General features: G+C 38.4%; 2 long non-coding RNA genes across 4 annotated transcripts; both read right to left on the bottom strand.

Moving 5' to 3' along the window:
- Positions 1-9,648: 9,648 nt before the first annotated feature.
- Positions 9,649-10,014, bottom strand: LOC144007861 (uncharacterized). Its single transcript, XR_013280440.1, has 2 exons — positions 9,936-10,014; positions 9,649-9,834 (listed from the first exon to the last, which is right to left on the bottom strand). It is a non-coding gene; the product is annotated as an uncharacterized LOC144007861 (long non-coding RNA).
- A 12-nt stretch (positions 10,015-10,026) lies between these two features.
- Positions 10,027-12,009, bottom strand: LOC144007784 (uncharacterized). Of its 3 annotated transcripts, none has more exons than XR_013280383.1 (4): positions 11,770-12,009; positions 10,858-11,108; positions 10,495-10,666; positions 10,027-10,084 (listed from the first exon to the last, which is right to left on the bottom strand). It is a non-coding gene; the product is annotated as an uncharacterized LOC144007784 (long non-coding RNA). The 3 variants fall into 3 exon arrangements; XR_013280393.1 differs by lacking the exon at positions 11,770-12,009 and adding an exon at positions 11,552-11,563; XR_013280357.1 differs by lacking the exon at positions 11,770-12,009 and having other exon boundaries at positions 10,858-11,204.
- Between the last annotated feature and the right edge of the window lie 2,794 nt (positions 12,010-14,803).

Below are 14,803 nucleotides of genomic sequence, written 5' to 3'. Positions count from 1 at the left end.
TCTTAATGAAGCATTCCCAGTTGTACGAAGCAGCTAGAGTGACGAAAAATTGTAGACATATGTAACAGCCCAGGATCTACAAAAATGTCTCTTGGTGCCATGTGCTAAACGCAACAGGAAGTCCCCCAGGGGCCGGGCATCACATTTTGAGCTAAAAAACTCCTCTTTAACTAAGCATTCCCGGTTGTACGTTTCACCTAGCGCTATGATAATTTGCAGGCATACATAAGAGCCCACGATGTACAAAAAAGTCTCTTGGAACCATGGGCTAAACCAAACAGGAAGTCCGCCATTTTGATTTATGATGGGATTTGTTGCCATTTTTTGTGGCCTTTTTCAGGGGTGATATTTTAACGAACCCCTCCTACAAAATTTATCCGACTGTCTTCAAACTTGGTATGTTTCATCTTAAGATGTTTAAGATGCAAAGTAATCGAAAGTTTTTTATTTTGTCACACGCTGTTGCCATAGCAATGCATGGGAATTGCACACCATATTTTGCGTTTTGATTAAACACCTAAAGCTATGATAATTTGCAGGCAAACATAAGAGCTCAGGATGTACAAAAAAAGTCTCTTGGAGCAATATGCTAAACCAATCAGGAAGTCCACCATTTTGATTTACGTTGGGATTTGTAGCCATTTTTTGTGGCCTTTTTTAGGGGTCATATTTTAACGAACTCCTCCTACAAAATTTATCCGACTGTCTTTAAACTTGGTGTGCTTCATCTTAAGATGTTTAAGATGCAAAGTTATCGAAAGTTATTTATTTTGTCGCACGCCGTTGTCATGGCGATGCATTGTTTGCCAAGTAAAATGTTACTTTTTTTTTTTGGTCTAAACATGTGCAAAAACTCATGAAACTTTACACACACATCAGGCTTGTCATCAGCATGAATATTTTAGAGATTTCTTATTCAATTTGCAATAAATGGTTCAATAGCGCCCTCTAGACATTTTTATGAAGCTTTTGCAAATGTTTTGTGTTTTATGATTCAGCTAGATTTGTAAAAATTGGGATACCTATCAGCCTAAGACTTACAAAAAGGTTTCTAAAGCCATATGCTGAATCAAAAAGGAAGTCTGCCATTTTGATTTACTTTGGTATTTGTAGCCATTTTTTGGGGCCTTTTATAGGGGTCATATTTTCAACAGAACTTATCAGATCGTCTTCATTCTTTGGCGTGTTTCATCTTAAGATATTTAAGATGAAAAGTTATTGAATTTTTTTATTTTGTCACACGCCTTTGCTGTAGCCATGCATTGTTTGTGAAGAAAAATGCTTTTTTGAGAGTCTAAATATGGGTGAAAACTCACAAAACTTTGCACACGCACCAGACCTGTCTAGAACATGAATATTTTATTTAGAGATTTGTTGTGCTATTTGTAATAAATGGCTCAATAGCACCCTCTAGACATTTTTATGAAGTCTTTCCGATTATATGATTCAGCTAGATGTGTGAATATTGGCAGGCATGCCGAATATATTCAAAAAGTATTCTATATAGCCATGTGCCAATCCATTTTGATTTTATTTTGTTAATTGTGCATCGTTTTTGGCCTTTCCATGAAACTTTAAAAACACAAAGCATGGCAAAAACGTTTACAATTTAGATGGTTTCCTATTTGACAGTACCCCAACATGCCAGTACCCCGACGTGCAAATACCCCAACGTGGCCCGGGTTGCGAGGGCCCTTTATAGCTGCTCGCAGCTCTAGTTATTCTTATTATTATTCTTCTCCGCAAACAATCACATTTTTGAGACACTAAACGTGACCAAAAACTCACCAAACTTTACACGCACATCAGGCCTGGCGAAAAATTTGATATTTTAAAGTCGCCATACATGATAACAGAAAAATGCCTCCTTAGCGCCCCCTACATAGGTTAAACGGATCCCTGTCCCGCTACGATTGTCCGACGGCTATGAAAATTGTGTGGCACCTGTAGCACATCCCAATGAACAAAAACCTCTTTGAAGTGTGTACCCTAAAATAGACAGAAAGTGAGGTACGAGTATTTAAATGTCCAATTTTTGCCAATTTTTGCACATTTACAGGGGTCATACTTTTGCCCGCTTCTCCTATACGGTTAACCCGATTGACTTCAAACTTGGGATGTACCATCTCAACACCTGGGACAACATCATTGTGAAAAATGAAAAGTTTTTGATATACTATATGACGGCGGCGGCGCATCAAATTTTGAGTTTAAAAATTCTTACTTCACGAGGCATTGCCGGTTGTACGTTTAATCTAGAGCTACGAAAATTGGTACACATATGTAACAGACTATGACCTACAAAAAACTCTTTTTGAACCATATGCTAAACCTAACAGGAAGTCCACCATTTTGATTTATTTTGGAACGTGTTGCCATTTTTTTGGCCATTTCATTGGGGCCTTATTTTAACGAACTCCTCCTACAGTGTTTATCTGATCATCTTCAAACTTGGTGTGATTCATCTTAAGATGTTGAAGATGAAAAGTTATTGAAAGCTTTGTATTTCGTCGCACGCTGTTGTCATGGCATGCACTGTTTGCAAAGGAAAAAAAATATCCTTAAAGAAGCATTGCCAGTTGTACGAAGCAGCTAGAGCTACGAAAATTTGTAGACATATGTAACAGCCCAAGATGTACAAAAAAGTCTCTTGGTGCCCTGTGCTAAACCCAACAGGAAGTCCCCCAGGGGCCGGGCATCACATTTTGAGCTAAAAAAAAAATCCTCTTTAACAAAGCATACTGTACGTTTCACCTAGAGTTACCAAAATTTGTAGAGGTATATAACAGCCCTCGAGGTACAAAAAACTCTTTTTGAACCATATGCTAAACCTAACAGGACGTCCGCCATTTTGATTTACTTTGGAATGTGTTGCCATTTTTTTTGGCCATTTCATAGGGGTCATATTTTAACAAACTCCTCCTACAGAGTTTATCCGATCATCTTCAAACTTGGTGTGATTCATCTTAAGATGTTGAAAATGAAAAGTTATTGAAAGTTTTTTATTTCGTCACACGCTGTTATCGTGGCATGCACTTTTTGCACAGGAAAAAAATTCTTCTTAATGAAGCATTCCCAGTTGTACGAAGCAGCTAGAGCTACGGAAATTTGGAGACATATGTAACAGCCCACGATGTACAAAAAAGTCTCTTGGTGCCATGTGCTAAACGCAACAGGAAGTCCCCCAGGGGCCGGGCATCACATTTTGAGCTAAAAAACTCCTCTTTAACGAAGCATTCCCGGTTGTACGTTTCACCTAGCGCTATGATAATTTGCAGGCATACATAAGAGCCCACGATGTACAAAAAAGTCTCTTGGAACCATGTGCTAAACCAAACAGGAAGTCCGCCATTTTGATTTATGATGGGATTTGTTGCCATTTTTTGTGGCCTTTTTCAGGGGTCATATTTTAACGAACCCCTCCTACAAAATTTATCCGACTGTCTTCAAACTTGGTATGTTTCATCTTAAGATGTTTAAGATGCAAAGTAATCGAAAGTTTTTTATTTTGTCACACGCTGTTGCCATAGCAATGCATTGGAATTACACACCATATTTTGCGTTTTGATTAAACAGACAAAGCATTCCCGGTTGTACGTTTCACCTAAAGCTATGATAATTTGCAGGCAAACATAAGAGCTCAGGATGTACAAAAAAGTCTCTTGGAGCCATATGCTAAACCAATCAGGAAGTCCACCATTTTGATTTACGTTGGGATTTGTAGCCATTTTTTGTGGCCTTTTTTAGGGGTCATATTTTAACGAACTCCTCCTACAAAATTTATCCGACTGTCTTTAAACTTGGTGTGCTTCATCTTAAGATGTTTAAGATGCAAAGTTATCGAAAGTTATTTATTTTGTCGCACGCCGTTGTCATGGCGATGCATTGTTTGCCAAGTAAAATGCTGCTTTTTTTTTTGGTCTAAACATGTGCAAAAACTCATGAAACTTTACACTTTTGTCATCAGCATGAATATTTTAGAGATTTCTTATTCAATTTGCAATAAATGATTCAATAGCGCCCTCTAGACATTTTTATGAAGCTTTTGCAAATGTTTTGTGTTTTATGATTCAGCTAGATTTGTAAAAATTGGGATACCTATCAGCCTAAGACTTACAAAAAGGTTTCTAAAGCCATATGCTGAATCAAAAAGGATGTCTGCCATTTTGATTTACTTTGGTATTTGTAGCCATTTTTTGGGGCCTTTTATAGGGGTCATATTTTAAAAGAACTTATCAGATCGTCTTCATTCTTTGGCGTGTTTCATCTTAAGATATTTAAGATGAAAGGTTATTGAATTTTTTTATTTTGTCACACGCCTTTGCTGTAGCCATGCATTGTTTGTGAAGAAAAATGCTTTTTTGAGAGTCTAAATATGGGTGAAAACTCACAAAACTTTGCACACACACCAGACCTGTCTGGAACATGAATATTTTATTTAGAGATTTGTAGTGCAATTTGTAATAAATGGCTCAATAGCGCCCTCTAGACATTTTTATGAAGTCTTTCCGATTATATGATTCAGCTAGATGTGTGAATATTGGCAGGCATGCCGAATATATTCAAAAAGTATTCTATATAGCCATGTGCCAATCCATTTTGATTTTATTTTGTTAATTGTGCATCGTTTTTGGCCTTTCCATGAAACTTTAAAAACACAAAGCATGGCAAAAACGTTTACAATTTAGATGGTTTCCTATTTGACAGTACCCCAACATGCCAGTACCCCGACGTGCAAATACCCCAACGTGGCCCGGGTTGCGAGGGCCCTTTATAGCTGCTCGCAGCTCTAGTTAGGGCCCGAACAGCGGCGGCGGCGGTGCCGCTGCGAGACCCTATTGTTTTTGTAGGAATTAGGGCCCGAGCAGCGACCGCTGCGAGGTCCCTATTGTTTTTGTAAAAATTCTTCTTCTTCTTCTTCTTCTTCTTCTTTATTCTCCGCAAACAATCGCGATTTTGGGTACCTAAATATTCACGAAAACTCACCAAACTTTGCACACTCCTCAGGTCCGGCGAAAAATTTGATATTATGAAGTCGTTATAACAACGCGACTCTATAGCGCCCCCTAGCGTAGAAAAATAAAAACCAAGCCCGACACGTTTGAGCTAGAGCAACGAAAATTGGCAGGCACGTGTAGCACTCCGAGACGCACAAAAAAGTCTATTGGGACCATGTAGCTAAAATGTACAGGAAGTGAGCTATGAATTTTTTAATGTCCAATTTTGGCCTATTTTGGCACATTCACTGTGGTCATGCTTTTTCCCCCTTTGCAAACATTTTTCATCCAATTGACTTCAAACTTGGCATTTATCATCTCAAGACCTAAGAGAACAGCTGGGCAAAACATCTTGCCTTTTCGAAATACTATACGACGGGGGCGGAGCATCAAATATTGCCTTTAAAATTTCATTTGTCCAGAAAGAGCAAATGCTTAATAACTCCCATGTTCAAGCTCCAAAAAATCTCAAACTTCTCAGGCAACGTAATAGTCACAGCCTGAAAACATCTATATGACAAAATTCAGTTATACATATAGCACCACCTAGTGGTTACAATAAATGTCATACTTTACGTTTTTAGCTACTGTGCTGAGCTTGTTGAAGGGATCCATTTGAAAATTGGTCAGAAAAGCCTTAAGATGTTGATCATGCCCCACACCGAATATTGTAACTTTTCGTCAAAGGGCGTGGCCGCTACGGTGACGCAAAATCTGAAGATTTTTCGTGAAAATAAAAGCTGCATTAACTTGACCGAGATGATCCTATCTTCTCAAAATTTCACACATTTGATGAGAGTCCAGCTCTAAAGACATCTACTAACTTACATTTCATCTCACTGATAGCGCCACCTAGTGGCAATTTTTTTTCTTACGAATTTTCTTCTACGTTTTTCTCCAAACACGTTAACTGGACCTACCTCATATTTGCTCAGAGGAGGGTTTCGGCCTTCATGATGTCACAACACGAAGTTTGTGAGTTTTCGCGAATTGCTGTAGGCGTGGCTAAGCGCTGTTCGCCAAGAAAACAACACCAGTTTTGAGGGTCTAAACATGCACAGAAACTCCTGAAACTTGGCACACACATCTGGCCTGGTAAAATGAGCAATATTTTATTGTTGATTGTGCTATTTTTACAAAAATGACTCAATAGCGCCCCCTCGAAATTTTTAACGAAGCAGCCCCGGTTGTACGTTTAAGCAAGAACGCCGAATATTTTTAGGTGTATGAGGGAGCCCAAGACCTACAAAAAAGTCTCTTGTACCCATATGCTAAAATGAACAGGAAGTGAGCTACGAATTTTTGAATGTCCCATTTTTGACGATTTTTGCACATTCACAGGGGGCAGACTTTTGCCCACTTCTCCTACACGTTTCATCCGACTGAGTTAATTCTTGGCCTGGACCATGTCAAGACCTGAGCCAACGACAGGGGGAAAAATTTTGACTTTTCGAAATACTATATGATGAGGGCGGGGCAGCAAAATTTGTGTTTAACAATGAAAAAGGATATGCTTGATAACTCCCCGGTACATGCTCCAAAAAATCCCAAACTTGACATGTATGTTTATCGTCAAGGCCTGAAGTTATCTCTATGACAACATTCAGTTATATATGCAGCGCCACCTAGCCCTTGAGGCATGAAAAAAAAATACCCCACATACGGTATTTTGTACAAAAAATGTACACTCATTCTAAGTGTGATAACTAAGTCATTTATGAATATTTTTTTAGTTTCCACCACTCAAAATGTTCACTGGCATCAGACTTATCCAAACATATATATATTTTTATTTATTTTTGATAGCCTCTATGGACATTAAAAGCAATATCGTGAATGAAGGATATGCTTAATAACTCCACGGTACATGCTCCAAAAAAAAATCCCACACTTGACATGTATGCTTATAATCAAGGCCTGAAGGTATCTCTATGACAACATTCAGTTATAAATACAGCGCCACCTAGCCCTTGAGGCTTATATAAAAAAAAATAAAAATACCCCACATACGGTATTTTGTACAAAAAATGTACACTCATTCTAAGTGTGATAACTAAGTCATTTATGAATATTCTTTTAGTTTCCACCACTCAAATTGTTCACTGGCTTCACACCGATCCAAACGTATGTACGTTTCCATTTTGTTTTATTCATTTTTGATTGCCCCTTTGGACAATAAAAGTAACATTGTGCAATGAGTACAACGAGCGATGATGTGTATATACACTTTTACAAAAAAATACCAATCAGGGCAACTCATTGCCTAAAAATAAAAAAGGACGCTGATTTTTGCAGGTCTTAACAATCACCAAAACCCGTTGAGCTTGACACACACACTGGCAAAAAAATATTCTACATGTAAACGTTTATTATGCCATTTTCAAAGAAATTTTGCTTCCAATATGCCAGTACCCCAACGTGCCAGTACCCCAACGTGCAAGTACCCCAACGTGCAAGGACCCCAACGTGGCCCGGGCTGCGAGGGCCCTTTATAGCTGCTCGCAGCTCTAGTTCTTCTTATTATTCTTCTTTTTCTTCTCCGCAAACAATCGCATTTTTGAGACACTAAACGTGAACGAAAACTCACCAAACTTTACACGCACATCAGGCCTGGCGAAAAATTTGATATTTTAAAGTCGCCATACATGATAACAGAAAAATGGCTCCTTAGCGCCCCCTACATAGGTTAAACGGATCCCTGTCCCGCTACGATTGTCCGACGGCTATGAAAATTGTGTGGCACCTGTAGCACATCCCAATGAACAAAAACCTCTTTGAAGTGTGTACCCTAAAATAGACAGAAAGTGAGGTATGAGTATTTAAATGTCCAATTTTTGCCAATTTTTGCACATTTACAGGGGTCATACTTTTGCCCGCTTCTCCTACACGGTTAACCCGATTGACTTCAAACTTGGGATGTACCATCTCAACACCTGGGACAACATCATTGTGAAAAATGAAAAGTTTTTGATATACTATATGACGGCGGCGGCGCATCAAATTTAGAGTTTAAAAATTGTTACTTCACGAAGCATTGCCGGTTGTACGTTTAATCTAGAGCTACGAAAATTGGTACACATATGTAACAGGCTATGACCTACAAAAAACTCTTTTTGAACCATATGCTAAACCTAACAGGAAGTCCACCATTTTGATTTATTTTGGAACGTGTTGCCATTTTTTTGGCCATTTCATTGGGGTCTTATTTTAACGAACTCCTCCTACAGTGTTTATCCGATCATCTTCAAACTTGGTGTGATTCATCTTAAGATGTTGAAGATGAAAAGTTATTGAAAGCTTTGTATTTCGTTGCACACTGTTGTCATGGCATGGACTGTTTTTAAAGGAAAAAAAATCCTTAAAGGCCAAATGTGAAGTAATTTCATAAAATACCATATAGGGTCACAATTGAAGCATTGAAACACTGTCCAACAAATAAAGTATGAAAAAATAATTTATATGTTATATATTTGACGAAATAATCGCTTTTCCGAAGTTCGAGCCTGGCGGGCGACAAACCCGGAAGTGATACGTCACACCGGGAACAGCGATGGCAGCGCTCCATACAGACGCTATACAAAGCCACTCAAACGTCGATTCAGACAGCGATGTCAGCGATAGGTTGAGCGAAAATGAGGAGAACCAAGTTTTTAAAGAGTTGGAGGAAGAGGAGGAGGTTGGCATTTTATACGTTGGACTTTACATGTACGAGCCAAATGCTAATCAGGATGCTGATAATGCGCCCAGACACCTGACATGGAATGGAGACAAGACCCGTCGAAATTACAAGATGGGTAAGATATATATATAGGCAGTGGTATTTTTTTATGATTTGAAGATGCCAGCATTTGCACATAATTTTATATTTTTGTCTGATGACATTTAAAAAAAATAAATAAATAAATCAGACTATGTTTTTAAAGCAGTTTGTCAGTACTTGAGTATTCTTTTCAGCAATTTTTATTTTTTTTACTTGTACTTGAGAGATTTATCAATGACTATTTCTTACTTTTGTACATGATTCCGTCCACGTACTTGTATATTTTGAAACAAATGTTTTCATAAACAGAATTATTGACTGATTGGTATAGCAATACACTTGTTCAATAACATTTCTGCTCATGGTGTCATCGCTCAGTATTTTACTTTTTTGTTTTTTAATATAAATTTCAGGCGTACTTGTGGTAATTGCCAGCAAATGCCTACAGCTGTAGAATGTGTTTGCTGCCATGAAATTCAAGAAGTAGTGACTACGTCTACAAGGAGAGGAACACTTCAATCAGGTACTGGACTGCATCACTGATCATCCTGGATTCAATGCTGTGTGCCTGAACCCATATGGATTATAGGTGGCATGGATGACCTTCAAGCAGCAGTACAAAGGCAAGGCATTTGATGGGCCACAGGATGCCAAGTATAGACATATTGCCGACAGACAATTGGTGCGCTGGTGCTGGAAGTTTCTTGGTCTGGACAACCGTGTTCTGCTCCCAGCATGTTGCAATGTCTTGTATCAGGGCACATTTTCCACCACCAGGAGAAGAGGAGTCAGCTGTATTCAAAGGGTTTCGTGTTTCACAGAGAAATGTTCCAGAACTGTGATTTGTACTGGTTGCATCATAATAAGAATAAACAAATGAGGACAACTTAATACAAGGAATATGATTCTTTATTTCCTGAGGAATCTCGTATGGTGCTCAGCAATAACATTTGACTTGTCCGGTCTGTTCACTGCTGCTGTAAGAAATTGTGGCTCGACTACCACATCATTCGGTTTTGTACTTATTTGGAACGTCAATCACTTTCATCGCCTCTGAAAGGCAGTCATTCACATAGTCTACAAAAAAAAAAAAAAATTGGGATGATAAATATTTGGGTGACATATGGGTTACACTCAGTAATGCATCTGCCTGGAATTGTTTTTGTTTCATAACTTACCATAAGTTTCATCCACCAATATCTTTCTCAGAGAATAGCCACCACTCTTATATTTGGGATAAACGATGCAGTAGGAGTGTATTCCTTCCTTCGGCACTTTCTGTGGTCTCCCAGCATTTTCATTATAATGCATAGCAGCGAGAATGATTCTGGAATTGAACAAAAATTGCCTTATAAAGAAATTGTCACATTGTGATGAAATAGCTTTATATCTCTTATATCTATATCTAAGTTCTACATTTCATCCTTATGTTCTACTAGTCATGGACAAATCACACTTGAAGAAGCACATTATATATATATATATATATATATATATGTATATATATATATATATATATATATATATATATATGTTTTTTTTCGATTCTTTGAGATGGCATTTTTGGTTGAACAGATGCAGTGGAAATTTAATAAATTTCCATTGCACTAGCTGTTATGTTTAAGCCATGAGCACCATCTAGAGGAGCCTCAAAGCAAGTGCTTCATTACGTTACTTTCCCCCCTCATCACCACTATAGTCTCCATTTCATACATATCAAAGTTTTCTTAAACGCACCTGCTTTTCATTCCTTTGTACGAGAAGTTGTACATCTTTGGGGCAAAGTGATTCACCACACTGTGAAAAGCTTACACACCACTGGTCTGTCCGAGGTGAGACATCTTCATGACATCGTTGACAAACATGGTATTTGTCAGGAGTTCCACCACTGCGACATTGACTTCAGTACCTTCAAATGAATTTCATTTCCTTAGTTTGTTATAAATGTTAGTTGGCGTGTGACAGATGTTTGGTTGTTCTACAGATACAAGGTATGACAATATTTATATTTTCAGGTTAAACTAGCAACAACTCTAAGAATAAAAATATAAATAATACCTGGTAAGTACATAGTGACAAAAACAACTCCGCCTAACTTACTTTTATCCACACTATGTGGTGGCATAACTTCATCATCTTGGCTGTTTGAACAGGATTGATCCTGCAATAACTGACCCTCGTAATCAGCCATTTCTTGTTCAGAGGCAGCTGCAGAGGTGATAGCCTCAGCTACGGCTCGCTTCCTTTCTCGGTTAGCTGCTGCTGCACGCTGGGCAGGTGGATTTTGAATCTGCTGCTGGTCTTGTGGAGGCAGGTGAATTGTTGGGACAGCAGTTGTATTGAGCAATAACCTGCAGAAACATAAGGTGACACTAAAAATATGCGTCGCTCATAAAACCTATAAAACCTACCGGCAAAAAAAAATAAATAAAAATAATAAAAAACAACTATCACATTTCATCTAACCCTGCCTTACCAAATATTTAATTATTTAATGACTCATAAAATGCAGTAAGATTGACATATGATTGGAAGTTTTTCAAAAGGACGTGTCATGTTCTTTGATCAACAAAGCAATGCTGCCAACCTATTGAAATTTACTTTCAGAACAATTTGTCTCACTGCCATTATTACTCATCGTTGATATGAATAGCACCGAGACGTTAGCTTTCGGTTCACGTCGCTAGTTTCTACTGTTCATTCCACAACTGTTGGAAGCTCTGCTTTGTCAAAGTCATCAGTGATCTATCCATAAATTCCACGTTTTTTTCTAAATAATTGTAATCATACTTACTTTTTTTGCAAAGCCATTATCATAAGCAGACCGGTTGAGGAAGCAGGCATCTTCGAAGTGTTTGTAACAGAGAACACTCCTCGACGATGGCGTGAAATTCATTCGCTTCGTGCGAATGAAAGTTGACCATTTACGTGCCCTGTTATCTTTTGGCCACTCATACAACTTTTCTTTAGCTTGAGAACAATACATCACCACACATCGCCGGGTCATCTTACCGAGTAGCAATGCAAACAATGCAGTTCAATGGCCGACTTCTCTCGCGACTTCCCGGTGTGACGTCATTTCCGAAAATTTCCGAAGATTGTCGAAGAAAAGCATTTTCGTTGTCAAGGGCGTTGCTATGGGTTAAACTAAGAACCTGAAAGGGTTGCGTCAAAAAAAATAACGAAAATATGCTTACAATGGTTTAGCCATTGGTATTACTCAAAAACATGGTTGGCCAACCTTACTTCACATTTGGTCTTTAAAGAAGCATTCCCATTTGTACGAAGCAGCTAGAGCTACGAAAATTTGTAGACATATGTAACAGCCCAAGATGTATAAAAAAAGTCTCTTGGTGCCCTGTGCTAAACCCAACAGGAAGTCCCCCAGGGGCCGGGCATCACATTTTGAGCTAAAAAACTCCTCTTTAACAAAGCATACCCGGCTGTACGTTTCACATAGAGTTACCAAAATTTGTAGAGGTATAGAACAGCCCTCGAGGTACAAAAAACTCTTTTTGAACCATATGCTAAACCTAACAGGACGTCCGCCATTTTGATTTACTTTGGAATGTGTTGCCATTTTTTTTGGCCATTTCATAGGGGTCATATTTTAACGAACTCCTCCTACAGAGTTTATCCGATCATCTTCAAACTTGGTGTGATTCATCTTAAGATGTTGAAAATGAAAAGTTATTGAAAGTTTTTTATTTCGTCACACGCTGTTGTCGTGGCATGCACTTTTTGCAAAGGAAAAAAAATCTTATTAATGAAGCATTCCCAGTTGTACGAAGCAGCTAGAGCGACGAAAAATTGTAGACATATGTAACAGTCCAGGATGTACAAAAAAAGTCTCTTGGTGCCATGTGCTTAACCTAACAGGAAGTCCCCCAGGGGCCGGGCATCACATTTTGAGCTAAAAAACTCCTCTTTAACGAAGCATTCCCGGTTGTACGTTTCACCTAGCGCTATGATAATTTGCAGGCATACATAAGAGCCCATGATGTACAAAAAAGTCTCTTGGAACCATGTGCTAAACCAAACAGGAAGTCTGCCATTTTGATTTATGATGGGATTTGTTGCCATTTTTTGTGGCCTTTTTCAGGGGTCATATTTTAACGAACCCCTCCTACAAAATTTATCCGACTGTCTTCAAACTTGGTGTGTTTCATCTTAAGATGTTTAAGATGCAAAGTAATCGAAAGTTTTTTATTTTGTAACACGCTGTTGCCATAGCAATGCATTGTTTGTCAAGTGCTGCTTTTTTTTTTTTATACACATGAAAACTCATGAAACTTTGCAAACACATCAGACTTGTCATGAACATGAATTTTCAGAGATTTATTGTGCAATTTGCAATAAATAGCGCCCTCTAGACATTTTTATGAAGCATTTACGATTGTATGATTATGCTAGACCTACAAAAAAGTATTATGTAGCCATTTGCCAAACCAAAGAGGAAGTCCGCTATTTTGATTTTATTTTGGGAATTATACATCATTTTTGGCCTTTTTCATTAAACTTTGCACAGACAAGGCATGGAAAAAAATAACATTTTAAATGGTCCTTGTTCCATGTAACAGTTGTCAAGTGCTGCTTTTTTTTTTTTTTTATACACATGAAAACTCATGAAACTTTGCAAACACATCAGACTTGTCATGAACATGAATTTTTCAGAGATTTATTGTGAAATTTGCAATAAATAGCGCCCTCTAGACATTTTTATGAAGCATTTCCGATTGTATGATTATGCTAGACCTACAAAATAGTATTATGTAGCCATTTGCCAAACCAAAGAGGAAGTCCGCTATTTTGATTTTATTTTGGGAATTATACATCATTTTTGGCCTTTTTCATTAAACTTTGCAGAGACAAGGCATGGAAAAAACTTACATTTTAAATGGTCCTTGTTCCATGTAACAGTACCCCAACGTGCCAGTGCCCTGACGTGCAAGTAACCCAACGTTGTGCTGAATAGCGCCCTCTATGCATTTTTATGGAGCATTTCCAATTGTATGATTCAAGCGATACACAACTAAAGATGACTTGACCAAGATTTATGAAAACTGGGAGGCATACCTATTAGCTTAAGACCTACAAAAGGTATTCTGTAGCCGTATGCTAAACCTAAAAGGAAGTCCACCATTTTGAATTTATTTTGGGAATTGCACACCATATTTTGCGTTTTGATTAAACTTTGCACACACAAGGCTTGTCAAAAACATTTTAGATGGTCCTTGTCCTATTTGACAGTACCCCAACGTGCCAGTACCCCGACGTGCAAGTACCCCAACGTGGCCCGGGTTGCGAGGGCCCTTTATAGCTGCTCGCAGCTCTAGTTATTATTTTTATTATTATTAGGGCCCGAGCAGCGACCGCTGCGAGGTCCCTATTGTTCCTGAAGGAATTCTTATTAGGGCCCGAGCAGCGGCGGCGGCGGTGCCGCTGCGAGGCCCTATTGTTTTTGTAGGAATTCTTCTTCTTCTTCTTATTATTATTATTATTATTATTATTATTCTCCGCAAACAATCGCATTTTTGAGACGCTAAACGTGAACGAAAACTCACCAAACTTTACACGCACATCAGGCCTGGCGAAAAATTTGATATTTTAAAGTCGCCATACATGATAACAGAAAAATGGCTCCATAGCGCCACCTACATGGGTTAAACGGATCCCTGTCCCGCTACGATTGTCCTATGGCGACGAAAATTGTGTGGCACCCGTAGCACATCCAGATGAACAAAAACCTCTTTGATGTGTGTACCCTAAAATAGACAGAAAGTGAGGTATGATCATCTGAATGTCCAATTTTGGCCCAGTTTTGCACATTTACAGGGGTCATACTTTTGCCCGCTTCTCCTACACGGTTAACCTGATTGACTTCAAACTTGGGATGGACCATCTCAACACCTGGGACAACATCATTGTAAAAAATCAAAAGTTTTTGATATACTATATGACGGCGGCGACGCATCAAATTTAGAGTTTAAAAATTCTTACTTCACGAAGCATTGCCGGTTGTACGTTTAATCTAGAGCTACGAAAA

The sequence above is a fragment of the Festucalex cinctus genome, chromosome 1, assembly GCF_051991245.1.
Source record: "Festucalex cinctus isolate MCC-2025b chromosome 1, RoL_Fcin_1.0, whole genome shotgun sequence".
In the NCBI taxonomy this organism is placed as follows: Eukaryota; Metazoa; Chordata; class Actinopteri; order Syngnathiformes; family Syngnathidae; genus Festucalex; species Festucalex cinctus.
The sequence above is the reverse complement of the archived record's forward strand: the minus strand, read 5'-3'. Positions and strand labels throughout refer to the sequence as shown.